We start from the raw sequence: 27,828 nt of genomic DNA on the forward strand, positions 1-27,828 counted from the left end.
CTATTCTCTCATTTCCCAATTTTCTTTCTCTTCTTCCACACCTGATACAAAGGACATTATGACACCTTATTAAAACTTCACCCAGATGTCCAGACAACACTTCGTGTATGTATTCCTGTGTATTTGCAAGCTGCATGTTCATGTAGCCATCTACAGATACCAGGTAGCCCTTGTACTCCTTTCCCCATTTAAGTTTCACCATCGCTGGCTTTCCTGTTAGTCCATTGAGGAAACGTTTGGGAGATAAATTCATCTTAACCACGGGCTGATGCTGCAGGCTACTTGCTGCCAACCAAGCCACCTCTCACCCCTCGTGACTACAGCACATACCACAAGTCCAAAACCGATATTTTGTACTTTTAAAAAAAATTCGATTTCATTTATTTCTGCTCTAATCTTTATTGTTTATTTTCTTCTACTAATTTTGGGTTTCATTTGCACATGCATTTCTAGTTCTTTAAGATGCATTGTTAGACTGTTTATTTGAAATCTTTCCTCTTTTTTGATGTGAGAACTTATATTTACAAACTTCCCTCTGAAAACTGTTTTTGCAGTATGTCATAGGTTTTGGTATGTTGTGTTTACATTATCATTTGTTTCAGGAAATTTTTCCATTTCCTTCTTATTTTCTTCATTAACCTACTGGTCATTGAGGAGCACATGGTTTAATTTCCATGTATTTGTATAGTTTGAAAACTTCCTCTACTTATTAATTTCTAGTTTTACTTTATTGTGGTCTGAGAAGATGGCTTGATATTATTTCAATTTTTTGAATGTTTTCAGACTTGTTTTGTGACCTAATATATAATCTATTCCTGATAATGATCCATGTGCTGAGGGAAAGAATCTGTATTTTGTAGCCATCAAATGAAATGTTCTATAAATATCTATTATATCCATTTGGTCTGTAGTGCAGAATAAGTAAGATGTTTCTTTGTTGATTTTCCATCTCAAAGTGAGAGGTTGAAATGGGAGGCTGAAAGTAAAAGGTTGAAATTTCCAGTTATCATTGTATTTGGACATATTTCTCTTTTTAGTTCTAATAATGTTTCCTTTATAAATTTGGGTGCCCCAGTGTTGGGTATTTAAAATTGTTACATATCCTCTTACTGAATTGATGCCTTTGTCATTTTAAAGTGACCTTCTTTGTAGCTTCTTATAGTTTATGTCTTGAAATCTATTTTGTTTGATGTAAGTGTAGCAACTCCTGCATTTTTCAGTTTTAATTGGCAATAAATATCCTTTTTCATACTTTTATTTTCAGTCTATGTGTATCTTTATAGGTCAAGTATATTTCTATTAGGCAACATTTTAATGGATCCTGTTTTTCATTTATTCAGCCAATCAATGTCTTTTGATTGGAAAATTTAGTCCTTTTTTTTCCTGGTTGTTTTATGGTCTTCTCTTCCTTCTTACTTTCTTTCCTGTCTTCCTTTAGTGAAGGTGATTTTTCTCCAGTGATATGACTTAGTTTCTTGTTTTTTAGTTTTTGTGTATCTATTGTACATTTTTGGTTTGAGATTACTATGAGGCTTGTAAACACTATTGTATAACCCCTTATTTTAATCTGATAAGAACTTTGCACAAACATGCAAGAAAAAAACTACTTAAACTCTATGCCTTGGCTTCTTCCCCTTATTAAAATTTCCCTTATTAAATTTTTGTTTATTCATACCTTAGTGTAATGACTATGTCTTGCAAAGTTGCTGTAGTTATTATTTTTGAATTCTTTATAATTTAGTCTTTCTATTTAGGATAAGAGTAGTTAACACACCACTATTACAGTGTCATGATATTCTGTGTTTTTCTGTTTACTTACTATGGCCAGTGGGCTATATACCTTTAGATGATTTCTTACTGCTAATTAATGTCCTTTTCTTTGTGGTCAAAGTAATCCCTTTAGCATTTCTAGTAGGAAAGAGCTGGTGTTGATGAAATCCCTCAGCTTTAGTTTGTCTGGGAAGGTTTTTATTTCTTCTTTATATTCAAAAGATATTTCTGCTAAATATTCTAGGATAAACATTATTTTTTCCCTTCAGCACTTGAGATATCTCATACCATTGTCTCCTGGCTTGTAAATTTCTACTGAAAAGTTGGCTGCCAGACCTATTGGAGTTCAGTTGTATGTTACTTGTTTCTTTTTCTTTGCTGCTTTTAGAAGCCTTTCTTTATCATTGACTTTGAAAGTTTGATAATTAAATGCCTTTGGGTAGTCTTCTTTGGGTTAAATCTGCTTGGTATTCCGTAACCTTCTTGTACTTGGATATTGATATTGAGAGTTTGATAATATAAATGTCTTGATGTAGTCTTCTTTGGGTTAAGTCTGCTTGGCATTCCATAACCTTCTTGTACTTAGATATTGATATTGAGAGTTTGATAATTAAATGCCTTGAAGTAGTTTTCTTTGGGTTAAGTCTGCTTGGTGTTCTATAACCTTCTTGTACTTGGATATTGATATCTTTCTCTAGGCTTGGGATCTTCTCTGTTAGTCCTTTTGAATAAATGTTCTACCCCTTTCTTTTTCTCTACCTTCTTTTAAGGCCAATAACTCTTAGATTTACCCATTTGAGGATATTTGCTAGATCCTATAGGCAGTGTATTTTTTTTTATTCTTCTGTCTCCTCTGACTGTGTATTTTCAAATATCCTGTCTTCCAGCTCACTAATTCTTTTTCCAGCCAGATCGGGTCTACTATTAAAGAACTCTAATGTGTTCTTCAGTATGCCAATTACATTTTTCAGCTCCAGAATTCCTGCTTGATTCTTTTTAATTATTTCCATTTCTTTGCTCAGTTTATCTGGTAGCATTCTGAATTCCTTCTCTGTGTTATCTTGAATTACTTTGAATTTTCTCAACATAGCTATTTTAAATTCTGTCTGAAAGGTCACATATCTCTGTTATGTGTGACCTTTCTCCAAGATTGGTCCTTGGTGCTATTTTTAGTTCATTTAGTAAGGTTATGTTTTCCTGGATAATGTTGATGCTAACCACATTCTTTGGTGTCTGGGCATTAAAGAGTTATGTGTTTACTGGAGTCTTCACTCTCTGGGATTATTGTAGTCATTCTTCTTTGGGAGGCTTTTGGGTATTTAGAAGGACTTGGGTGTTGTGATATAAGCTCTATCTGCTACAGGGTGTATCCCAAGCCCAGTAAATGCAGTGGTTCCTGCATCATCATAGAGGTTATTTGCTATCTGTAGATTAAGCCTTGGTGGTCTTGGACATAAACTGAGAGAATTCGGTGGATTGCCAGGCAGAAACTTCTGTTCTCTTCCTTTACTTAAAAAAAAAAAAAAAAAAAAAGAGTCTTTTGGTCCTGAAGCTGGGGTTGGAGTAACACAAGCTCCACTGCCTCTATCAGTATGACTGCACTAGGTCAGAACTAAAGCCAGCACAGCACTTGGTCTTGTTCAAGGTCTCTCTACCTCTTAGGAATTGGCAAAGCCATCCATGCCTATGTTGCTCTTTTCAGGGCAGTGAGGTCCCCCAGGCTTCAGATAGGTTCAGAGGTGCTCTCAGGGAGTCAGAACTAGAGCTAAAAACCTTAAAAGTCTACCTAGTGTTCTATTTTACTGTGGCTGAGCTGGCAATCAAACCACAAGATGCAGTCCTTCCTAATCTTCCCTTCCCTTTCCAAAGGCAAAGGGCCTCACTCAGTAGCCACCACCACTCCAGGCAACATTATTGCCAGACTACCGCTGATGTTCCCTTAAGGCCCAAGGATTCTTAGATCAGCCTGTGGTGAATGCTGATTGGCCTAGGATTCATGCTTCATGTAGGCTTTCCTCTGGCCCAGGGCAGGTCCATAGTGCAATCCAAGTGTCAAGTCCTGGAACTGGGGACTCCACGAACCTGCTGGTGCTCTACTACCCTGTGACAATGCTGGTACCTAAGGTATAAGACAAAGTCTTCCCTTTACTTTTCTCTCTACTTTTCTCCAGTAGAAAGTTTTTTTCCATGTAGCCACCACAGCTGGTAAGGTGCTGAGTCTCACTTGAAGCCACCATTTCTCAGCATGTCACCCAATGCCCTCAACATAATTCCTGGGTATTGCTATTGGTTATTAAGGACCCATGGACTCTTCAGTTATCAGGTTATGAATGCTTCCAGGACTGGGTCCTTTTTTTCAAAGTAGTGGATTCCCTTCTGGCCCATGGTATATCTAGAAATGTCATCTGGGAGCTGGGACCTGGAATGGAGTCCTCATGACTCTGACTATTGACTTATCTTGCTGTGACAAAGCTGGTATCCAAGATGCAAAACAATGTCCTCCCCACTCTTCCTTTCCTTTCTTTAAGTGGAATGATGGGGTCTCTTTTACAGCCATGAGCTGTGCAGCCTGGGATTATGGAATGATACCAGTACTCCCTTGGCTGTCCCAGATGGGGCCTCAGTATGTCAGTCACATGCCTTGCCAATCCACTGTCTCTGGATCTAGTTCAACACCAGGACTTGCCAACAGTTGGCAGGTCCTGATGGCCTAGACTGCTTTTTAAGTTTATTTGGAGACATAGAGCACTGTATCCCTTGGTGGCGAAGTTTGGGTCACTGAGACTGGTGATTCCTGCCTTGTTAGGGCTGGTTTAAATGCTCCCCCTGTCAGTGGGCATCAGCTGAGTTTTTTGCAGTTTTACCTTCTGCTCTAACAGGACACTCCTGAGTCCAGTGTCTCACAATTGCCATGTTCTCCTTCACCCAGTGCCCACAGTTGTTCTCCTATCCTCATTACTGCTGCTGAGGTATGGGGAGGGTGGGGTGTAGGGAGAAAGGGTGGCATTAACCAGTTAGGGCTCTTTACCTCTTCATGGCCTCTTTCAGTCACACAGAGTTAAATCAGCTACTATGAGTGCTCACATGATGTTTTGTTCTTATGAAGGTGATTCTTCTGTATAGATAGTTTCTAAATTGGTGTCCTTGCAGATGGAGATGATCAGTGAAGCCTACATTTCCACCACCTTGCTCTACCCAGTATGGTGTTTCAAATTTTTGTTTCTACAGGTTTATTGTTAACATATAAAATTAATAGTTTTTGATGGATTCTTATATCTTCTGATCTTGTGACTAATAAATAACTAACATTTATTAGTTATAGAAAATTGTGTTTGCATTCTTCGGGATTTTCTCTGTAGACAATCATGCAATTTTCAAATAGAGAAAGTTTTGTTTCTTCCTTTTTAACCGGTGTGCATTTTATTTCTTTTTCCTGCTATATTAAAATGGTTAGAAATTCAAGTGCTATTTTAATAAGGGAATAATTTAACCAAACACCACTGCCCTGTTTGCAAGAACTCATCCAGTCTTTCACCATTATGTATGATGTTTGCTGTAGGTCTTTAAAAATGCACTCTTTGTCAAATTGAGAAAGGTCTCATTTATTTCTATTTCCTCATTTTTTTTATCAGTATGAATTGGTGTTATATTATGCCAAATGCTATTCTACATCAATTGATGTAATCATATAATTTTTCTTTTTGGGCCTATTGACACAGCAGCTTACTGACACAGTTGATACTTGAGTGTTTAAAGAGCATTGCATATATTGACTGTGATATATAGTATTTTTTATGTATTGCTAAATTTTATTTGCTAATAATTTGTTGAGGACTGCTATGTGTAATTATATGTGCAATATTAGTCTATAGTGTTTTGGCTTGTTTTAATACTTTTTTTTCATGTGGTTTTGGTATCAGAGTACTACCAATTTCATAAAAACTAGTTAGTATTTTATCCTCTTCTGTTTCTGGAAGATATGTAAAATTGGTGCTAACTCCTTTTTTCTTAAATGTTTGGTAGAATTCTCCAGTAAAACCATCTGTATTTGAAGATATTTTTGAAGCATTTCAATTACAAATTCAAGTTCTTTAACAGCATAAGACTATTCAGATTGTTTATTTCATGATGATTGAGTTTTAGTAGTTTGGGTTTTCTGAGATTTTTGCTCGTTTTTTTCTACAGCGTCTTCAGCCTTTCTTCTCCCTGATTACTATACCCATCCAGTCCCATGACTGTCCATGATAGTCATTCACTCATCTGGGAGAACAGCCCTGTTCTCCTTTTACTTCTTTTGTATTCTTCAAAGCCATATAACTCTCCAGTGTTTTCCCCCATCTTATAAACAAGTGAGATATACCCATGTTATTTCTGCTTTCTTCCTACCATATTGTCCCCTTTAAAGAAAGAAGATCTTTAAAGAAAGATCTTTAAACAAGAAGAAAGGAATTGATAGTGAATGAGAAACAGTGAAATGATTCAAAATATCGTTTTGTTACACAAGTCAAAAATCTTCAGGTTTATTTATATATTTGGACTTATTGAATACCCTCTATATACCTAGTACTCTCTTATAGTCTAAGAAACACAGTAGAAAAGATAATGGAATTTATTCTGTCATTGTATAATTTATGATCTAGGTGGGCATTGCTTTTTTTAAAAAAAGTCAGACAGTAAGTATTTTAGGCATTTTTGACCATACACTCTGTTTTAACTACTCCATTCTGCCGTTATAGGGTGAATGCAACTATAGACAATATGTAAGTAGATATGCTATTGTGTGTTTCAATAATAACCTAACAGTTTGTCACTAAAGTTTTAATTTAACATAACTTTCTCATCATGAACTGTTATTTTTTTCATTTTTAAAGACATATAAAACTGTAAAAATCTTTCCGAGCTTACAAGCCAGGCAACAACAGGTGGATAACTTGGTATGTGTCATGGACCAGTTTGCCAAATCCTGATTTTAAAAAAGAGATGTGAAATCAGGAAATAGAAAAAATGAAGTCTTTTTGCAGCAGCCTACATAGATAAGCTGAGAGCTAACCCTTGCTCGTGGTATTTTTCCCTCATAGTTAAAGAGGATTTACCAAGAAGCAAACAGTGCTTAAATTTGAGAGCCCTGACAATTTGTTACGGCTCTGATACATTTTTTAAATTGTGCAAAATACCATACAGTAACTCAAATATTTAAGAATTCTAATTTATTCTATGCCAATTTCCTCTCTCACAGAAAACTTTAGGTGCAGTTAAAGATAATTTGAATGACACATATATTGAGATATATTCAAATATATTCATGTATTCACTTTCGCTCATACCTGTGATCTTTAGCCTTAATAGTGTAGAATTACTTGCTGGAACACTTCTACAGGCCAGATACATATACCAGCTCTGAAACTGTGTATGTTCTGGAGGACAAAAATTATTCAAAATATATGAAATGAGGCACTAGTCAATGGAAAATATTCTGATTATTAAATTTGTAAAATTTCAAATAGATGTTTACTTATCTTGTGCCTATTGAGAATGGAAGTTTTCTCCTGTCAAGAATATGTTTGAAAATGCAGTGTATACAAATATAAATGTAAAATAGGTATTTATCAATTGTTATTTTCATATAACATAGCCTGTAGCTGTACTTCACACATGTGAAATAATATTTTTATACAACATAATATATTGGATTCTGTCATATTCTGATGCATATTTATGTACTGAATTCTGGTGGATCAATTTGAAATAGGAAGTAAAATTGCAACTTATACACAGCCGGAGGAAATAAATGTTCTGATGGCAAAATATATTTATCAAGTAGTCAATGTTGGAAAAGGAAGGTAAGTAACACAAAATTGTAGTGCAGTATAATGTAGTGATAATTTAAAAATACATGTTGAGGCTAATATCAGCGAAATGGTGGAGTAACAGCTCTAAGCTTCTATTCTACAGAAGCATTAAAAAACAAACTGCCACCTAGGCTGCTGGAGTGCAGTGGCATAATCAGAACTGACTGTAGCCTCATACTCCTGGGCTCAGATTGCTGATCTATGATTTTATTTAGCATATTAATTGAAAAATGAATTACTTAGATTAAAAATACATTTTAATGTAAATTTATCACCCAGAAGATTGCGCTGATTTTCTCACTGGAGATTTGCAAGACCCATTCCCTTATCCTATAATGGTCAATGCTGCTAATTTAATTATTTTTCTTTTTTAATAACTTAATAGGTAAAGAATTTTAACTTGCATTTTTGATTTCTAACAAACTTGATCAATTTTTATGGTTTGATAGGCTCTTGGATATTCTATTTTTAGTGAAATTCTGGGTTAATATTTTCATCTTTTTTATTGTATTAATCTTTTTAAATTGATTTTAAGAGCCATTCTCTTTTAAAATCATTTTATTAGATAGTATACAAATAGTTTTTCTTTTTTTTTTTTTTTTTTTTGAGACGGAGTTTCGCTCTTGTTACCTAGGCTGCAGTGCAGTGGCGCAATCTCGGCTCACCACAACCTCCGCCTCCTGGGTTCAGGCAATTCTCCTGCCTCAGCTTCCTGAGTAGCTGGGATTACAGGCACGCGCCACCGTGCCCAGCTAATTTTTTGTATTTTTAGTAGAGACGGGGTTTCACCATGTTGACCAGGATGGTCTCGATCTCTCGACCTCGTGATCCACCCGTCTCAGCCTCCCAAAGTGCTGGGATTACAGGCTTGAGCCACCGCGCCCAGCCTAAATAGTTTTATTAAATAATGTATTGTACTTTGAAAATCATTGTGTTTTAAAATTACATTTATTTTGATCTTGATTTTGGAACTAAAGGAACCAATATATTTTGGTTTTATTTTTAGATGAAGTCTCATTCTCTCACCCAAGCTGAAGTGCAATGGCATGATCTCAGCTCACTGCAACTTACACCTCCCAGGTTCAAGTGATTCTTCTGTTGCAGCCTCCCAAATAGCTGGGACTGCAGTCAGGTGACACTATGCCTGGCTAATTTTTGTATTTTTAGTAGAGATGGGGTTTCACCATGTTGGCCAGGATGGTCTCAACTCCTAAGCCAGAACTGCAGCTGGCTCATAAGCAGTTCTGTAAAGCATAGGAATCTAGGGTGCTTTCAATGTGTGTGTGTGTGTATATATATATATATATAATATATTCACTTGTAAGAGAATTTCATAAGAAAGAGTCAGAAGAAAATTTTGCTGAGAATTATGTTCTCCAGATTCTCAGCAAAATTTTCTTCTGACTCTTTCTTATGAAATAAAGGGTAAACAAAGAAAAAGAAGAAAATTTTGTTTCAGCCTTTTTCTCCTTCTCTGTAGGGTATCTAGTTGAATGATTTAAAATAAGTCAAAAAGATCAAGATAAAAACAACTTAGGTGTGCCATTTTAGACTAAACATCTATTGCAATTATTTACAATATTTATAGAACAGAGAGCTAGAGAGCTAGAGAAGGTGTGTGTGTGTGTGTGTGTGTGTGTGTGTGTGTGTTTACATTTTTGTATTTTATGCAGATAGTAAAGGTGTTAGCAGTAAGAATAAAGGAAAATGTATCAGCCTAGTTCATCTCTACAAGGCATTTCTGGGGATCCCACAGGATTCTGAAGAACAAAGTTGGAAAGTCTGTGCCACAGAGAATACACATTTTACTCTTACTTTTTTATTGGATAAATCTGAAGTAGCCGTAGATTCTGTGCATGAGTATGGATATGTGTATATCTACAAACGATATTAATTGTGTAGAGTAATTAGTTATAGGGTAGAGTTGTTTAAATACTAACCATAAATTGCGATTCTGTCATTCTTAGTTTCTGCAGGAAGAAATTGCAAGTGGTGATAATTGTTTATTTTCATCATGTTCTAGAGAAGAGAATATAAAAACTTTTTTCTGAAAAAAATAAAAGTACTAAATATGAAATACTAATTACATTCCAAACATGCACACTGACACAACTCAGAAAAAAAGTGAAAGTAAACACTAATTTTTTAAAAAAAGGTCTTCAAAACGGTAAAAATCTTTGAGGAGTTTTTACTTGTGCCACCCCATCCTGTCCCTAGCTCTATGGCAGTCTTCAGACAGCAATAATTGGTGTTCTTGCAACAGAGTCCTGGTCCCCGGTTCCAGAGGAAGCAGAGAAGACCTTATGCACAAATTATTGCATGTGTCTCTTCTAATCTGTCTGGAGACTACCTGAAACAATTGAGAACTCTAACCATAAAAGCAGACTGAAAAAGTGGGAGGGAATAGCCCACAAACAATGCAAGCTGAATTAGTAACAGACAGATGTTAGGTTAAAAGATTAAACAGATGATATATAGATCAGGAGCAAACATTGTGGAGAATTTCTTTGGGAAATTGGGACATTCAAAATCACGTATGTATGCGGTGGGTGATTAAGAAAGCTGCACATAAGCTCAATGCAAGATACATGCTCACAAAAGAACTCAAGTCACTTTTTTTTTTTTTAATTTTTTATTGGATTATAGGTTTTGGGGTACATGAGCAGAGCATGCAAGACAGTTCCGTAGGTACACACATGGCAGTGTGCTTTCTTTTCTTCTCCCCTTCACCCACATTTGGCTTTTCTCCCCAGGCTATCCCTCCCCACCTCCCCCTCCCACTGGCCCTCCCCTTTTCCCCCCAATAGACCCCAGTGTTTAGTACTCCCCTTTCTGTGTCCATGTGTTCTCATTTTTCATCGCCCACCTATGAGTGAGAATATGCGGTGTTTCATTTTCTGTTCTTGTGTCAGTTTGCTGAGGATGATGTTCTCCAGATTCATCCATGTCCCTACAAACGACACAAACTCATCATTTCTGATTGCTGCATAATATTCCATGGTGTATATGTGCCACATTTTCCCAATCCAGTCTATTATCAATGGGCATTTGGGTTGATTCCAGGTCTTTGCTATTGTAAACAGTGCTGCAATGAACATTCGTGTACATGTGTCCTTATAGTAGAACGATTTATAGTCTTTTGGATATATACCCAGTAATGGGATTGCTGGGTCAAATGGAATTTCTATTTCTAAGGCCTTGAGGAATCGCCACACCGTCTTCCACAATGGTTGAACTAATTTACACTCCCACCAACAGTGTAGAAGTCTTCCTTTTTCTCCACATCCTCTCCAGCATCTGTTGTCTCCAGATTTTTTAATGATCGCCATTCTAACTGGCGTGAGATGGTATCTCAATGTGGTTTTGATTTGCATCTCTCTGATGATCAGTGACGATGAGCATTTTTTCATATGATTGTTGGCCTCATATATGTCTTCTTTCGTAAAGTATCTGTTCATATCCTTTGCCCACTTTTGAATGGGCTTGTTTGTTTTTTTCCTGTAAATCTATTTGAAGAACTCAAGTCACTTTAAGTTTTCACCTCGAGCTGCTTCTGAGGCTCAGTCCCTGGCCAAGTGTTGAAAGGGTGCCCCAATATAGAGCCAATCTGTAATAACTAAGAAAAATGAGTTTTTAAATTTATTTTGTGTTCTTGTTTTGTTATTTTATAGCTCTTAGCACTCAAGAAAATCCCAAACACTACCTGAACACAAGGTAAAGATGCTTCAGTGATTGCACACAAAACGAATTCCAATCTTTAGAAAAAAAGGTATCAAAAATCACTAATCAAATAAAGTGCCAGAATTTTTTTAAATGTTCAACAACAATGAAAACCATAAAAATTCTCAAAAGGTGGCAAAAGGTGGCAGAGTCTCATTTTAGAGTTATCACGTTATAATATTCAAATGTTCGTTTGCAACAAAAAGTTGTAATTTTGATAAGGACTACATTGAATCTGAAGAATACTTTGGTTAATGCATCTTAACCATATAAAATCTTCTTACCTATTGACAAGTGTTTCCATTTACTTTTGTCTTTATTAATTTCTCTGAGCAATGTTTTGTCATTTTCAGTGGTTCAATTTTGTTAACCTATTTGGTCAAATGTATTCCTAATTATTATTTTATACGTTACTGTCAAAATCACTTTTTAATTTTTATTATTTTTTTTACTGCAGATGTATAGAAACACTGGTTTGTGTTTAGTTTTTTCTTCAAGGTTTAAAGTTAGATTGTTGAAGTATTTCTTCTTTTATAATGAATATGCTTGTCATTTTAAATTTCCTTCTGAGCCCTGTCTTTGCTGCATAATTTTGGGTAGGTTGTGTTCTTGTTTTCATTTGTTTCTTTTTAAATCTATTATGGATTCTTTCATTGCCCATTGGTTAAGAGTCTTTTGTTTAATTTCTATATATTTATGGATTTGTCAGTCTTCCTTATGTTTCAATTTTTATTTTTATAGATTTATGAGTACAAAAGCAGATTTTTTTTTTTTTTTTTTTTTTGAGATGGAGTGGTGCTCTGTCACCCAGGCTAGAGTGTAATGGTATGATCTTGGCTCACTGTAACCTATGCCTCCCAGGTTCAAGCAATTCTTTTGCCTCAGCCTCCCAAGAAGCTGGGATTACAGGCACCTGCCACCACACCCAGCTATTTCTTTGTATTTTTAGTAGAGACGGGGTTTTACCATGTTGGTCAGGCTGGTCTCTCACTCCCGACCTCAAGTGGTCTGCCCATCTCAGCCTTCCAGAGTGCTGGGATTATAAGCGTGAGCCACCATGACTGACTCAAGAGCAGATTTTTTACATAACTCGGCATAGTGATAAAGCGTGGGCTTTTAGTGTACTCACATAACCCAAAAAGTATACATTGTACCAAATAGGTAGTATTTCATCCCTCATCTTCCTCTCTACCTTCCACTTTTTTGAAGTCTCCAATGTCCATTATTTCACTCTGTATGGCTATGTGTTCCAGTTATTTAACTCCCACTTATACACGAGAATGTTATTTTTGACTTTTTTTCTGAATCATTACATTTATAATGATGACCTTCAGTTCTATCCATGTTAATGCAAGATTCATGATACTTTTATGGCTGACTAGTAGTCAGTGGTGTATGTGTGTGTGTATAAGTGTGTGTGTGTGTATACATATATATCACATTTTTATCACAATTTAAATTCAGTCATTTATTGATGGACACTTAGGTTGATTCCATGATTCTGATATTATGAATCGTGCTGCAATAAACATGTGGCTACAAGTATTTTTGATAAAATGATTTCTTTTCCTTTGGGTAGATACCAAGTAGTGGGATTGCTGGGTTGAAGAGTAATTCTAATTTTAGTTCTATGAGAGAACTGCAAACTGTTTTTCATAGAGGTTGTAGTAACTTACATTTCTACCAACAGTGTATAAGCGTTCCCTTTTCTCTGCATCCTTACCAATATATGTTGTTTCTTGACTTTTAATAGTAGCTGTTCTGAAAGGTATTATGTGATATCATGTTTTTTTTTGAAGTTCTCTGATAATTAGTGAGGTTGAGCATTTTTTCAACATGGTTTATTAAAAAATGGTTTGTTGGTTTGCTAAAAAATGGTTTTCAAATGGTTTGTTGGCCATTTATATCTCTGCCTTTGAAAAATGATTAGTTCATTTGCCTACTTTTTAATGTTTGATAGAATCAAGACACTGTAGCTGAACTAATTTACATTCCTACAAACAGTGTATGTGCACTTTTTTTCTCCACAGCCTCATGAGAATCTGTTTTTTGACTGATTAATAATAGCTATTATCCTTAGCAAACTAACAGGAACAGAAAACCAAATACCACTTGTTCTCACTTATAAGTGGTAGCTAAATGATAAGAACTTACGTATGCAAAGAAAGAAACAACAGTCACTTGGGTCTACTTGACTGGTGGGGAGGTTGGGAGGAGGGAACAGAGCAGAAAAGGTTAACTATTGGGTACTGGGCTTAATACATGGGTGATGAAAGAATTTATACAAAAAATTCCTGTGACATGAGTTTACCTATGTAATAACCCTTCACATAAAAGTTCCAAACATAAAAGTTATTACCTATGTAATAACCCTTCACATAAAAGTTCCAAACATAAAAGTTAAAAAAAATTCTAAAACAAAAATAAAACATTATCATGATATTAAAATTAAAGTGATGAGATTGATAACATATTGACATATGCTTTGCCATTGACAAAACAGTCATTTGCAGTCATTCATTTGCTCCTCAGTATTTAGGGGATGTGTATTATTATCTTTACAAACTGTGTTCTTATGTTAAATGATTTATAGGAAATACACACAGCTATCAGAGGCAGACCAGAAACCAGACCTGTGATTTCTCAGTAATAGTTGATCCTCATTTACTTATTTATTTAAATTGTATTTTGCTTTAAGTTCCAGAGTACATGTGTGGAACGTGCAGGTTTGTTACAAATATAAGCATGTGCCATGGTGGTTTGCTGCACCTGTCAACCAGTCACCTAGGTATTAAGCCAGACATGCATTATGTATTTGTCCTGATGCTCTACCTCTCCCCACACCCCCAGGTGGCCCCAGTATCTGTTGTTCCCCTCCATGTGTCCATGTGTTCTCATTGCTCAGCTCCTGGTTTTCTTTTCCTGTGTTACTTTGCTGAGAATGATGGCTTCCAGCTTCATCCATGCCCCTACAAAGGATGTGATCTCATTCTTTTTATGGCTGCATAGTATTCCATGGTGTATATTTACCACATTTTTTTTAATCCATCAATCATTTAAGGGCATTTGACTTAGTTCCATGTCTTTGGTATTGTGAATAGTGCTGCAGTAAACATACATGTGCATGTATCTTTATAACAGAATGATTTGTATTCCTTTGGATATATACCCAGTAATGGGATTGCTGGGTCTAATGGTATTTCTGGTTCTAGATTCTTGAAGAAAAGCTACACTGTCTGCCACATTGGTTGCAATAATTTACATTCCCAACAGTATAAAAGTATTCCTATTTCTCTATATCCTCAACAGCATCTGTTGTTTTTTGACTTGTAATAATAGCCATTCTGACTGGAATGACATGGTATTTCATTATGGTTTTTATTTGCATTTTTCTAATGATCAGTGATGTTGAGCTTCTCTTTTAATATGTTTGTTGGCCATGTAAATATCTTATTTTTAGAAGTATCTGTTCATGTCCTTTGCACACTTTTTGATAGAGTTTTTCTTTTTTTTTCTTGTTTTTGTAAATTTGTTTAAGTTCCTTGTAAATCCTAAGTATTAGACCTTTGTCAGATAGGTGGATTGCAAATGTTTTCTCTCATTTTGAAGGTTGCCTGTTTTCTCTGATGATAGTTTCTTTTGGGTGCATAGAAAAATCTTTAATTAGATCCCATTTGTCAATTTTAGCTTTTGTTGCAATTGCTTTGGCTATTTCATCTTATAATCTTTGCTCATGCCTATATCCTAAATGTTATTGCCTAGACTTTCTTCTATGGTTTTTATGGTTTGAGGTTTTACATTTAAGTCTTTAATCCATCTTGAGTTAATTTTTGTAAAAGGTGTGAGAGACGAGTCCAGTTTCTATTTTCTGCATATGGCCATCCAGTTTTCCCACCACCATTTATTAAATAGAGAATAATTTTCCCATTGCTTGTTTTTATCAGGTTTGTCAAAGATTAGATGGTTGTTGATGTGTGGTCTATTTATAATATCTCCATTGTGTTTCATTGGTCTACATGTCTGTTATGGTACTAGTACCATGCTATTTTGGTTTCTGTAGCCTTGTAGTATGTTTAAAGTCAGGTAGTGTGATCCATCCAGCTTTGTTCTTTTTGCTTAGGATTGTCTTGAATATAGTGGCTCTTTTTTTTGTTGCATGTAAATTTTAAAGTAGTTTTCTAATTCTGTGAAGAATGTTATTGGGTAGTTTGATGGTACTAGCATTAAATCTATAAATTGCTTTTGGTAGTATGGCCATTTTCACAACATTGATTCTTCCTATCCATGAGGACGGAATGTTTCTCCATTTGTTTGTGTCCTCTCTGATTTCCTAGGTCACTGGTTTGTAGTTCTTGAAGAGTTCCTTCATATCCCATTAGTGGTATTCCTAGGTATTTTATTCTCTTTGAAGCAATTGTGAATGGGATTTCATTTGTGATTTGGCTCTCTGCTTGTCTATTGTTGGTGTATAGAAATTTTTGTGATTTTTCCACATAGATTTGTTTCTTGAGATTGCTGAAGTTGGTTATCAATTTAAGGAACTTTGGTCAATTTCATTTCTACTTCATTTAATTTGTGTCATCACATGCATGTGTACATAATACATTCAGATTCCTTATAAAAATTTCTATAATAAAAAGGGCTTCAAGGATCTGATTCATTTAGTATGCTAGAAAAAGAAGTGAAGAAGAACGAGCATATTTGAATACTATATATCAAACTTTCTTAACAATATCAAAATTCTTCCTGCAGAAACTCTTTATCTTGATATATCTGTATAAATTGAAAGCTTAAGATATGCCTAACATTGTCAAAGGAAGAGATTAAGATGAATGATTGATGTTATAATAAATTTGGTAAAACAGTAATAGAATCTTGGTCTACAATTTAAAACATCTATTACAATTTGAGAAAGCACTATTGTAGTTTTAAGTTGACTGTATATTAATTAATCAAGCTGACCATAGTCTTCAAAAGGAACTTGCTGCAGTATATCAAAATAAATTTTTCTCCTAATTTCACCTGTGGGGTTTTGTGTGGGTGTGTTTTGCATAAGTTGGATAAAATTGTCATGTTCATGTAAATAATAATGAAGGCAATCTATCATTTCAGTGTAAAGGTAAAAAGGTAGAGAGAATAGGAGAAAGAGGGAGGGAAGGAGAAAGGAAAAAGTATTTCAAGCTTGAAAGGCTGCCTACAATTTAAAATTACAATGTAGTTGTATTAATTTCCTGGTGCTTCTGTTATAATCACTAAAAATTTAGCACCTTAAGAAACACAAATATTTTATTTGCAGTTCTAGAGGTTACAAGTTTGTACCTGTTTTCACTGAAATAAAATAAAGGTGGTTGCTTAGCTGTGCTTTCTTCTGAGTTAATCTATTTCCTTTGCTTTTCCAGCTCCTTAGGCCCTCATCATTACTTAGCTATTGGCCTTTCCTCCATCTTCAGAGTTATCAACATCATCCAGCTATCTGTCACAGATTCTTCTTCTGCCTCTCTCTTTCATTTTGAATAGTTCTGGTGATTATTTTGGGACTTCCTAGAAAATTCAGAATAATACTATTTTTAAGATAATCCAATGAGCAATCAATATCATTTGTCATCTGAATTCCCCCTTTGCCTGTTAACTGTGACATATTCACAGTTTCAGGGATTACCTTGGAGATCATTGAGAGCAGAGGAGAACATTACACTACATACCAGTCTAACTGATAATTAATCTGTTTCATTAAAAATAGTTTTACTATTAAATTGGAAACTGCTGGAAGATAGAAGCAATAGTTTCCTACTATTAGTCTGTTTTTGCATTGCTACAAATAAATACCTCAGGCTGGGTATTTTTAAATAAAAGAGATTTAACTGGCTCATGGTTCTGGAGGTGCATGGCACCAACATTTGATCACTTCTGGTGAGACTTCAGGAAGCTTACAGTTATAGAGGAAGGTGAAGGGGGAAGCCAGTGTATATTACAGGACGAGAGAGAAAGCAATAGGGAGGAGGAGGTGCCACATGCTTTTAAACAATTAGATCTCATGTAAAATAAGAGTGGAATTCACTCATGAAGACGTGATGAGGACAGCACTAAGCTATTCATGAGGGATCTGCCCCATTGACCCAAATACCTCCCACCAGGCCCCACTTTTAACATTGGGGATTACATTTCAACATAAGATTTGGAGGAAACAAACATCCAAACTACATCACCTACTTTATTGAATTCCGAATTGGTAATTTCAAAACAAATGTAGATAGAGAGTGTAATAATAGGTACCAGAGATTGAAAAGAATGTATGGTGGTGTGAGGAATGAGGAGAGGTTGACCAGTGGGTATAAACACATAGTTAGATAGAAGAAAAAGTTCTAATGCATGCTAGCAGAGTAGGGAGACTATATTTTATAACAATGTGTTATACATTTCATTATAGCTGGAAGAGGGGACTTGAAATATTTCCAGCAAATAGAAATAATAAATACGTGGGTGACAGATACTCTAAAAACACTGACTTTATATATATTCTATATGTATACATGTAACAGAACTTCATATACACTCCATAAATTAGTACCAGTATAATTAGTATAAGGTAACAAAAAAATGGAATTGGAGTGATCATATTTGTGCTCTAGCCCTAGCTAGTTTGTTCCTTTTGTAATTCAGGGTCACTTAATAGCTGCATACCTTTGGGTGAGTTCTTTATCCACTCAGTGCCTTTATTTTCTCAATTGCAAAATGGGGTATTATTTTATTTCTCTCAAAGTATTGCTATGAGAATGGTATTATTTTACTTAATATTGATTCAGAGGTTAGCACGATGACTTGAGTAACTTAAATGTTCAATAAATGTTAGCTGTGGTCATTAACAGTAGTAATAGGAGGCGGAAAAAGAGGTGGAGGAGTAAAAGTAGGAGAAGGAGTGGTAGAGCCAGTTCCTTCATGTGTGACTTTCTCATCTCTTCACAATGTCAGTCAGAGGTTAAATGGCATCATGTATGAGAAAGCAGTATACAAATAGCTGGAAATTAAGGCAAAGCATTTTTTCTGTTCAAAATCTAATCAAACTGAAAAAAGAATTTGGCGTTTTTCAAGATGGAAGATAATTCCGCAAATTCCTGTCATGATTAGTTCAACTAAATGATGTGAGTTGGTGCATTTATTTATGAGCTCCTTTCCCCACTGATTGCAGGGTAACCTCAGGTGTGTGGACCCTGAAAGGCATTTTAGAGTGTTTGTTTGGTCCTGCTTCTGCTGAGTATGCTTCCTAGAGCTCTGACAAGTAAGAGATGCTCAGCATATGCTTTAGGTGGAAGAGAGTTAATGTGAGCCTGAGGTATCATAGTACTGTCCTTCACATCTGCAGTTGAAATCAGAGGTGAACTAAAGACATTTGCTCATTTCATTCAGAAAATGGAATATATAGGTCTTGATCATGGCTCTGTATGTGACTATTACTCTCATGTAACATGCATTGAAAAGTAGGATGGACGATATTTAAGAATAACTTAATCATAATATAAAATTTTTAAATCTCTTCATATTAATAATTTATAGGATCAGTTTCTCATTTACCCATAAATTGTTTAGCATCACTTTTTTCCCCACATTTCAACAAAATTGGCAAATAATTTCTGTTTCATTGCATGGCTTTTTTTGAGTTTACAACTGATAAACCAAATTAATAATTAATTGGCAATTACTGATTATTTGCTTCATTATTTTCAGTCTTTAAGACAAGTGAATCAAAATAAACTTTTAGCGTCAGTCTTTATTGTATGAAAGATGAAATAAATATCTTTGAATCACAACTTAAGCTTTCTGGAAAAAAAAAGTAAACATGACACATTGAAAATATTGAATACCTGCTTAACCTGTTCATGGTGAGATATTTGCTAAGTATATCAAGGGATTCCCAAAATGTAAAAGCACATATATAGATTATAAAAGTTGTATATTATCTCCATTTATCAGAACAGGCCCATTTATATCAGCAGGTCTAATGCTAAACTCTAAGGCATTGTTTTTATAGGTAAGAAGACCACCATCTTTAAAGATACATGATGTGGTCCATTATCAGACCACACAAATAAAATACAGCTTTCCATAGTAGCATAAGAATTTTGAAGATTCTTGGACTTCCCTGAAAACTGTGGATTATTATAATGGTTATAATTTGCATAAAGCATTAATAGCTTACTCTGCTTGAAATTACTCTAATAAAAACATACAGTACTCACAGCAATCAACACTGAGTATATGATGAGTGTTCTTTGTGTAGAAACTTCATTATTGGGGAAACCAGACATTAGTTCTGGAGAAACATGCCATTTCTTTAATTAAAATTAAAAAGTAAAAGAATACTACCAATCCTCTTATGGTTAAAAACCAAATGAAAATAAATAGAGCTTTTTAAAAATTTACACTATGGGCATAGAATGAATTACATGGTAAATGAGAACATAAAAATCACAGGAGCAACCTTGAACAACAAAAGGTAAAAAATCTTATAGAAACAAAAAGATGAAGAGAATTTGTTTGAGCATTAACACACATTTGTGTGCTTCACTGATACTCATTTGGACTCTATACATGTCATACTCTCTTATTGGATGGTAGACTTATGAGGCTTTGAGCTTTTATGTGAATTTTTGTACAACTCGGCTATTAGTAAATTAATGACAATTACATATTAAGGCAAGTTGTATGTACAAAGATCCCAGATTCTGAATCTTTTTCTCGTCAGCAGAGAGACCCAAAAAAATTATAGGTAAAACTTTGATGTTTTAAATTCTCTTAGATATCTTGAGCTAAGAAGGAAAGTCTAACTAAATTGTGGTTCATGAGATACTACATTCAAAATAATGTCATATGTCAGTTTATGTAGATTAAACACGTAGCTCAGGCTCATAAATCTATTGATATAATTAGCATCTGGAGCATACAAGATTTTGCTTTTCTTCAAAGTAAAAAGTTTGGTGAAGTTTCAGATAAATCCATAACCACTGTAATATTTGAAGCCAGTAAAAACAATCATGAACCATTTGTTTTAGACAATTTCTTTACTGATTTTAATTTTCCACAGAAAGTATTTTGGTATCAATGTACCAAAAATCCTAAGTAGTAAAGAAATTAAGAAATGAAAGTGCTGTTGAGGTGAGTCTCTAGCATTGTGCATTCCATTTGGTAATGATCAGTATGACATGCCAGTGGAAAACACCGTTTCTCTCTTGATGACTAATAGCAGTAGGAAGCCATCTCATTTCTCTTCAGAAAGTAATCTAAATGGAGGTTAGTGCTTGAAGAATAAAATAAGGCAAAAATATAGGATAAAGGAATTTACTAGGTTTTTTTTTTTCAAAGAAACCTGAGTTTATGATGCAACTGACCGGAGATTTTAAAAAAAATGAATTTCCACAAAGTTTGAATTTCACTGGATTAATGATAGACGTTATCAAGGAAAGGGTTATACAAAAAAAATTTTAACATTTACATTATAAGAATAAATGTGAGTTCAAAGAGGCAAGACTAGTATTAGCTATCATATCTGTATCTTAGGTATAATGTCCAAATGTTAAGATAAAGTATACTGTTAGATTAAGTATGCTCAAAGCTTATCTAGATTTTATGTAAAAATGGAAAAAAGATAATTTACCTAAGAGTGTGAACTTATTAATCTTCTAAATCTCATCATTAGGTAATCTTTAACAATTTTTTTAAATGTAGTAAATGACAGTATGTGTAGCTCATGTGGTATCAAATAGGTTAACGCATATTTTTATATTTCAATTCATTAGAGTTACAGTGTTTACAATGAAGCTATAAACTAAATCAAATATAGCTGCCTTCCAAAAAATCCATAGCCACAGAATCTTCTGATTATGTTTGCTAAAGGGCTATTCTTGAATATACTTTCTCATTCAGGATTCTCTAGAAACCTCAGGTGTGTGTGTTATTTCTTATTTGCTTCATGGTTTTATTAACGTGAAGGGCAAAATGACAACCTCAGTAATTACATATTTTGGAATAACCTATTTCCTGAAAATACATATCTTAAAAGTAAATGAAGAAAGCACTGCTTGTGCACTGTAATTTTTCATTTTTTGGAGGTAAGAATTATAAAATAGATTTTTTGTATACATTGTTTTAAAATGTTATTTCCATCAAACCACATATTAATTATATTTGGAAATAATTTATTTTCTTTTTAATTCTGATTTCTTTACATGTGATTTAAAATTTTAATTATTACTTTTATTCTTGACTAAAAGGCATGGAAAGAATTAATAAACGAAGAGCTTTTCCTCTCAAAACTCAGAGAAACAACTGCTAGTAACTTCTTGAAAGCTACAAAATATGAGCCATATGGAAATCTGGATTGTTTCTAGTAGACTAGATATATTTTAGTCTAATTTGGTTAGTAACAATTTATTTTTGAAATATACTTAATATTGAAGAATATAGCTTTTTATTTTAATGCATTTTTCCATCTGATCACCAAATATTTTTTTGTTATCACTTTTTCTCTTCTGAAAACGTTTAAGTGGATGAGAGGGTATCATTTGGCATCCAAGATAAAGGCTTTGAGATATTTTTTAAATGATGAAAAAAATGCCAAATGAAAAGTACAAACAGATTTTGAAATAATTTCTTTTCAGAAATCCTGGCAGCTTATTTTTCAGTCCTAAATTAACAATATGATGTTCTTTTTGTTTTTTATTTTTATTTTTTTGATTTTCTTTCCAAAACAAGTAATAATGTTATTTCCCTGTTTCAGTAGAAAAAAATCACATTGACTATGCTCATAACAGTTTCAATAAATTCAGATAATCATCTCTGGATATTAATGTGTATTAAAGTATTAATCAAGCAGATATACCAGGAATCTGAAACTCAGCATCTTTTACATATCAGTTAGAAAACATGGTTTTATTTATGCATGGTTTTGTTCATTATTATTTTATTTGAATTCTTTAATTTACTGATCCTCAACTATATAGTGGAATTGATGATCAGTACTAGTTATACAAATTTGATCAAGGCAGTCTTTGACTTCAAGAAAGTCATAAGTTACTAGATAAGAGGTTAAAGCATATTGCAATGTATTGTTATATATACTGTACGAGTAATTTTTACAAGGACCTGGGGAAACTGGGCAGGAGGAGGAAGAGTAACAAGAACCAAGGAAGTGTTTCACAGCTATAATTTAGATGCAGAACCTGAAAAATGAGGAGACATTACCATCAAACAGGGAATAACAGGTTGCATATTTTGAGAACAAGAAAGAGTTCTCATGACAGTCTATAAACACGGCAAAATATGCAGGAGTTGTCACTGAAATGTAAAATCCACAGAACTGCTAAGCAATAAATCCTAAGGAATTTGGGTTTTATTTCTACAGACACTGGATTCTTAGAGCATTTTAAGTGAAGGTTGCAAAGTTAATTTTGAGTTTTAGAACATTATTTTGCACCAGCATGGAGGAATAATGAGCAGAAAATGTGATGTTGAAGCTCTGGAAGGAAGTATGCCAATAAGGATGTTGAACAAGAAAGGACATCTCAGCATAATTCCCAGTTCACATGGGTGTTTGGAATGTGATTTTACCATTAAACTAGGATTAAAAAAAAAAGAAAATTTTCAAAAAGTACTTTGAAATATGGATTCTTATCAATATTTATTAATTACCTCATGTATATCATGTTGTGCACAATAATACAGTCACATATAAGGAATATATTTTCATTTTTTTGGCCTGAAAAATAAGGAACTTACATAATTAAAAATGTAAGAGCAGATATGGTAGGTTAAAAATAAGTGTTATAGGCAGTAAACTCTAAATATGTTCACAGAATGAAGAAATCTGCATATCCCTTAAGAGGTAGGAAAATTAGTAAAGCTATTTTAGAAATAAGTAGAAGAGAAGGTTTTTTTGTCTTCTGAGCAGACAAATGGGTTCAGATTACAGGAGTATTAAGAGCTGGGTAACAGCACTGTCCAGGAAAATAAGTACAGCTTTTTGCACAGGTAACATATGTATACCTTGTATTTTGTGGTGTTAAGTGAAAGTAAAATCACCACTTAGATTATGAATACAACACAAATAAGAGATGTCGTATATGTTGAAATAAGTTGACATTTCTTTTGAGAGGTAGTAAAATTTTCAGGATTCAAAGGAACCTTTCTTTATCATACCTTAAGTACTTGGGTACCCCTGTAGAATTTGCAGGTTTATTACATAGTTATAGATAGTACCATGGTATTTTGCTGCATCCATCACCCCATCATCTACATTGGGTATTTCTCCTAATACTATCCCTCCCCTATACCCAACTCACCAACAGGCCCCAGTCTGTGATGTTCCTTTCCCTGTGTCCATGCAATCTCGTTGTTCAACTCCCACTTATGCATGAGAACATGTGGTGTTTGGTTTTCTGTTCTTGTGTTTGTTTGCTGAGAATGGTAGTTTCCAGCTTTATCCATGTTCCTGCAAAGGACATGAACTCATCCTTTTTTATGGCTTTATAGTATTGCATGGTGTATATATGCCACATTTTGTTTATCCAGTCTATCATTGATGGGCATTTGGGTTGGTTCCAAGTCTCTGCTGTTGGGAATAGTGCAGCAATAAACGTATGTGTGCATGTGTCTTTATAATAGAATGGTTTATAATCATTTGGTTATATACCCAGTAATGGGATTGCTGAGTTCAAATGGTATTTCTAGTTCTAGATCCTTGAGGAATCACCACACTGTCTTCCACAACGTTTGCACTAATTTACCTTCCCACCAACAGTGTAAAAGTGTTCATATCTCTTCACATTGTCTCCAGCATCTGTTGTCACTTTTTAAAGATCGCCATTCTAACTGGTGTGAGATGGTATCTCATTGTGATTTTGATTTGCGTTTCTCTAATGAATGGTGATGACGAGCTTTTTTCATAAGTTTGTTATGAAAGGTCTACTTTTGAGAAGTGTCTCTTCATATCATTTGCCCACTTTTTGATGAGATTGTTTTTTTCTTATAGATTAAGTTCTTTGTAGATTTTAGATATTAGCCCTTTGTCAGATGGTTAGATTGCAAAAATTTTTTTCCATTCTGTTGGTTGCCAGTTCACTCTAATGATTGTTTCTTTTGCTGTGTAGAAACTCTTAAGTTTAATTAGATCCTATTTGTCTATTTGGCTCTTGATGCCAGTGCTTTGGGTGTTTTAGTCATGAAGTCCTTGCCTATACCTATGTCCTAAATGGTATTGCCTAGGTTTTCTTCTAGGGTTTTTATGGTGTTAGGACTTATGTTTAAATCTTTAATCCATCTGGAGTTAATTTTTGTATAAGGTGTAAAGAAGGGGTCCAGTTTCAACTTTCTGTACATGGCTAGCCAGTTTTCCCAACACCATTTATTAAACAGGGAATCCTTTTCCCATCACTTGTTTTTGTCAGGTTTGTCAAAGTTCAGACTGTTGTAGATGTGTGGCATTACTTCCTAGGCCTCTGTTCGGTTCCATTGGTCTATATCTCTGTTTTGGTACCAGTACTATATCATGCGGTTTTGATTAGTAGTTTAATGACTCCAGCTTTGTTTTTTTTTTTTTTTTTTTTGCTTAGGATTTTCTTGGTTATGCAAGCTCTTTCATGGTTCCATATGAAATTTAGTGTGTTTTTTTTTTCCTAATTCTGTGAAGAAAGTAAATGGTAGCTTGATGGGGATAGCATTCTATCTATAAATTACTTTGGGTAGTATGGCCATTTTCATTATATTGATTCTTCCCAACCATGAGCATGGACTATTTTTCCATTTTTGTGTGTGTGTCCTTTCTTATTTCCTTGAGCAGTGGTTTGTAGTTCTCCTTAAAGAGGTCCCTCACATCCCTTGTAAGTTGTATTCCTAGGTATTTTATTCTCTTTGTAGCATTGTGGAATGGGAGTTCACTCATAATTTGGCTGTTTGTCTGTTATTGGTGTATAGGAATGTTTCTGATTTTTGCCCATTGTTGTATCCTGAGAGTTTGCTGAAGTTGCTTATCAGATTAAGGAGATTTTGGTATGAGACGATGGGGGTCTTCTAAATATACAATCATGTCATCTGCAAATAGAGAAAATTTGACTTCCTCTTTTCCTAATTGAATATCCTTTATTTCTTTTTCTTGCCTGATTGTCCTGGCCAGAACATCCAATACTATGTTGAATAAGAGTGGTGAGAAAGGGCATCCTTGTCTTGTGCTGTATTTCAAAGGGAGTGTTTCCAGTTTTTGCCCATTCAAAATGATACTGGCTGTGGGTTTGTCATGAATAGCTCTTATTATTTTGAGATACATTCCATTAATACCTAGTTTATTGAAAGTATTTAGGATAAAGGACTGTTGAATTTTGTCAAAGGCCTTCTCTTCAACTATTGAGATAATCATATGGTTTTTGTCTTTGGTTCTGTTTATGTGATGGATTACGTTTACTGATTTGTGTATGTGGAACCAGTCTTGCATCCCAGGGATGAAGCCAACTTAATTATGTTGGATAAGCTTTTTGATGTGCTGTTGGATTCAATTTGCCAGTATTTTATTGTGGATATTCACATCAATGGTCATCAAGGATATTGCCCTAAAATTTTCTGTGTTTCTGACAGGTTTTGGTATCAGGATGATGTTGACCACACAAAATGAGTTAGGGAAGATTCTCTCTTTCTCTATTGTTTGGAATATTTTCAGAAAGAATGGTACTGGTGCCTCTTTGTATGTCTGGTAGAATTCAGCTGTGAACCTGTCGGTTCCTAGACTTTTTTTTGTTGGTAGGCTATTAATTGCTGCCTGAATTTCAGACATTGTTATTCGTGTATTCAGGGATTCAAATTCTTCCAGGTTTAGTATTGGGAGGGTGTTAGTGCCTAGGAATTGTTCTGTTTCCTTTAGATTTTCTGGTTTATTTGCATAGATGTGTTTATAGTATTCTCCAATGGTAGTTTGTATTTCTGTGAGATATCTCTTTTATCATTTTTATTGCATCTATTTGATTCTTCTCTCTTTTCTTCTTTATTAGTCTGGCTAGTGATCTATTTTGTTGATCTTTTTAAAAAACAATTTTCTGGATTTATTGATTTTTTTAAGGTTTTTCATGTCTCTATCTTCTTCACTTCTGCTCTTAGTTGTTTCTTGTCTTCCACTAGCTTTTGAATTTGTTTGTTCTTACTCCTCTAGTTCTCTTAATTGTGACATTAGGGTGTTAAAGTTAGATCTTTCCTCCTTTCCCTTGTAGTCATTTAGTGCTATAATTTTACCTCTACACACTGCTTTAAATGTGTCTCAGAGATTCTGGTATGTTATGTCTTCATTCTCATTGGTTTCTAATAACTTACTTATTTCTGACTTCATTTCATTATTTATCCAGTATTCATTCAGGAGCAGGTTGTTCAGTTTCTATTTAGTTGTGTGGTTTTGAGTGAGTTTCTTAATCCTGAGTTTTAATTTAATTGCACTATGGTCCGAGATACTGTTTGTTATGATTTCCATTCTTTTGCTATTACTGAGGAGATTTTACTTCCAATTATGTGTTCTATTTTAAAATAAGGGCAATGTGGTGCTAACAAGAACGTATATTCTGTTGATTTGGGGTGGAGAGTTCTGTAATGTCTATTAGGTCCACTTGGTCCAGATCTAAGTTCAAGTCCTGGATATCTGTGTTAATTTTCTGTCCATTGATATGTCTAATATTGACAATGGGGTGTTAAACTCTCCCACTACTGTTGTGTAGGAGTCTAAGTCTCTTCATAGGTCCCTAAGAACTTGCTTTATGAGTCTGGGTGCTCCATTGGGTGCATATATATTTAGGATCATTAGCTCTTCTTGTTGCATTTATCCCTTTACCATTATCTAATGCCCTTCTTTGTCTCTTTTGATCTTTGTTGGTTTAAAGTTTATTTTATCAGAGACTAGAGTAGCAACTACTGCTATTTTTTTCCCTCTAAACTCATTATTTCAATTAGCATTTTGTCTAACCTTTTTTCAAGGTTCTTAGCTTCTTTGCTTTGGGTTAGAACATGCTCCTTTAGCCCAGAGAAGTTTGTTATTACCCACCTCTGAAGCCTGTTTCTGTCAGTTCTTCAAAGTCATTTTCTGTCCAGTTTTGTTCTTTTGCCAGCAAGGAGTTGTGATCCATTGGAGGAGAAGAGGTGTTCTGGTTTTTGAAATTTTCGGCCTTTTTGTGCTGTTTTCTTTTCATTGTTGTGGGTTTATCTACCTTTGGTCTTTGAAGTTGGTGACTTATAGATCGGGTCTCTGAGTGGACATCATTTTTGTTGATGTTAAGACTATTACTTTCTCTTCGTTAGTTTTCCTTCTAACCTTCAGGCCCCTGTGCTGCAAGTCTGCTGGAGGTCCACTCCAGATCCTGCTTGTCTGGTAATCACCAGCAGGGGGAATACAGAACAGCCAAGATTGCTGCCTCTTCCTCCCTCTGGTAGCTTCATCCAGAAGGGTACTCATCAGATGCTAGCCAGAGCTTTC

At 34.6% G+C, this 27,828-nt stretch overlaps 1 protein-coding gene and 1 pseudogene across 1 annotated transcript in view; one reads left to right on the forward strand and one right to left on the reverse strand.

Annotated features, from left to right (window-relative positions):
- LOC108587920 (small nuclear ribonucleoprotein F pseudogene) lies at window positions 1–27,807 on the reverse strand (annotated as a pseudogene).
- The window catches only part of SGCZ (sarcoglycan zeta), a 1,232,742-nt gene that overhangs the window by 1,176,052 nt on the left and 28,862 nt on the right, over window positions 1–27,828 (forward strand). The gene's annotated exons all lie outside the window — the stretch shown is intronic.

This window comes from Callithrix jacchus, chromosome 13 (assembly GCF_049354715.1).
Source record: "Callithrix jacchus isolate 240 chromosome 13, calJac240_pri, whole genome shotgun sequence".
Taxonomy (NCBI): domain Eukaryota; kingdom Metazoa; phylum Chordata; class Mammalia; order Primates; family Cebidae; genus Callithrix; species Callithrix jacchus.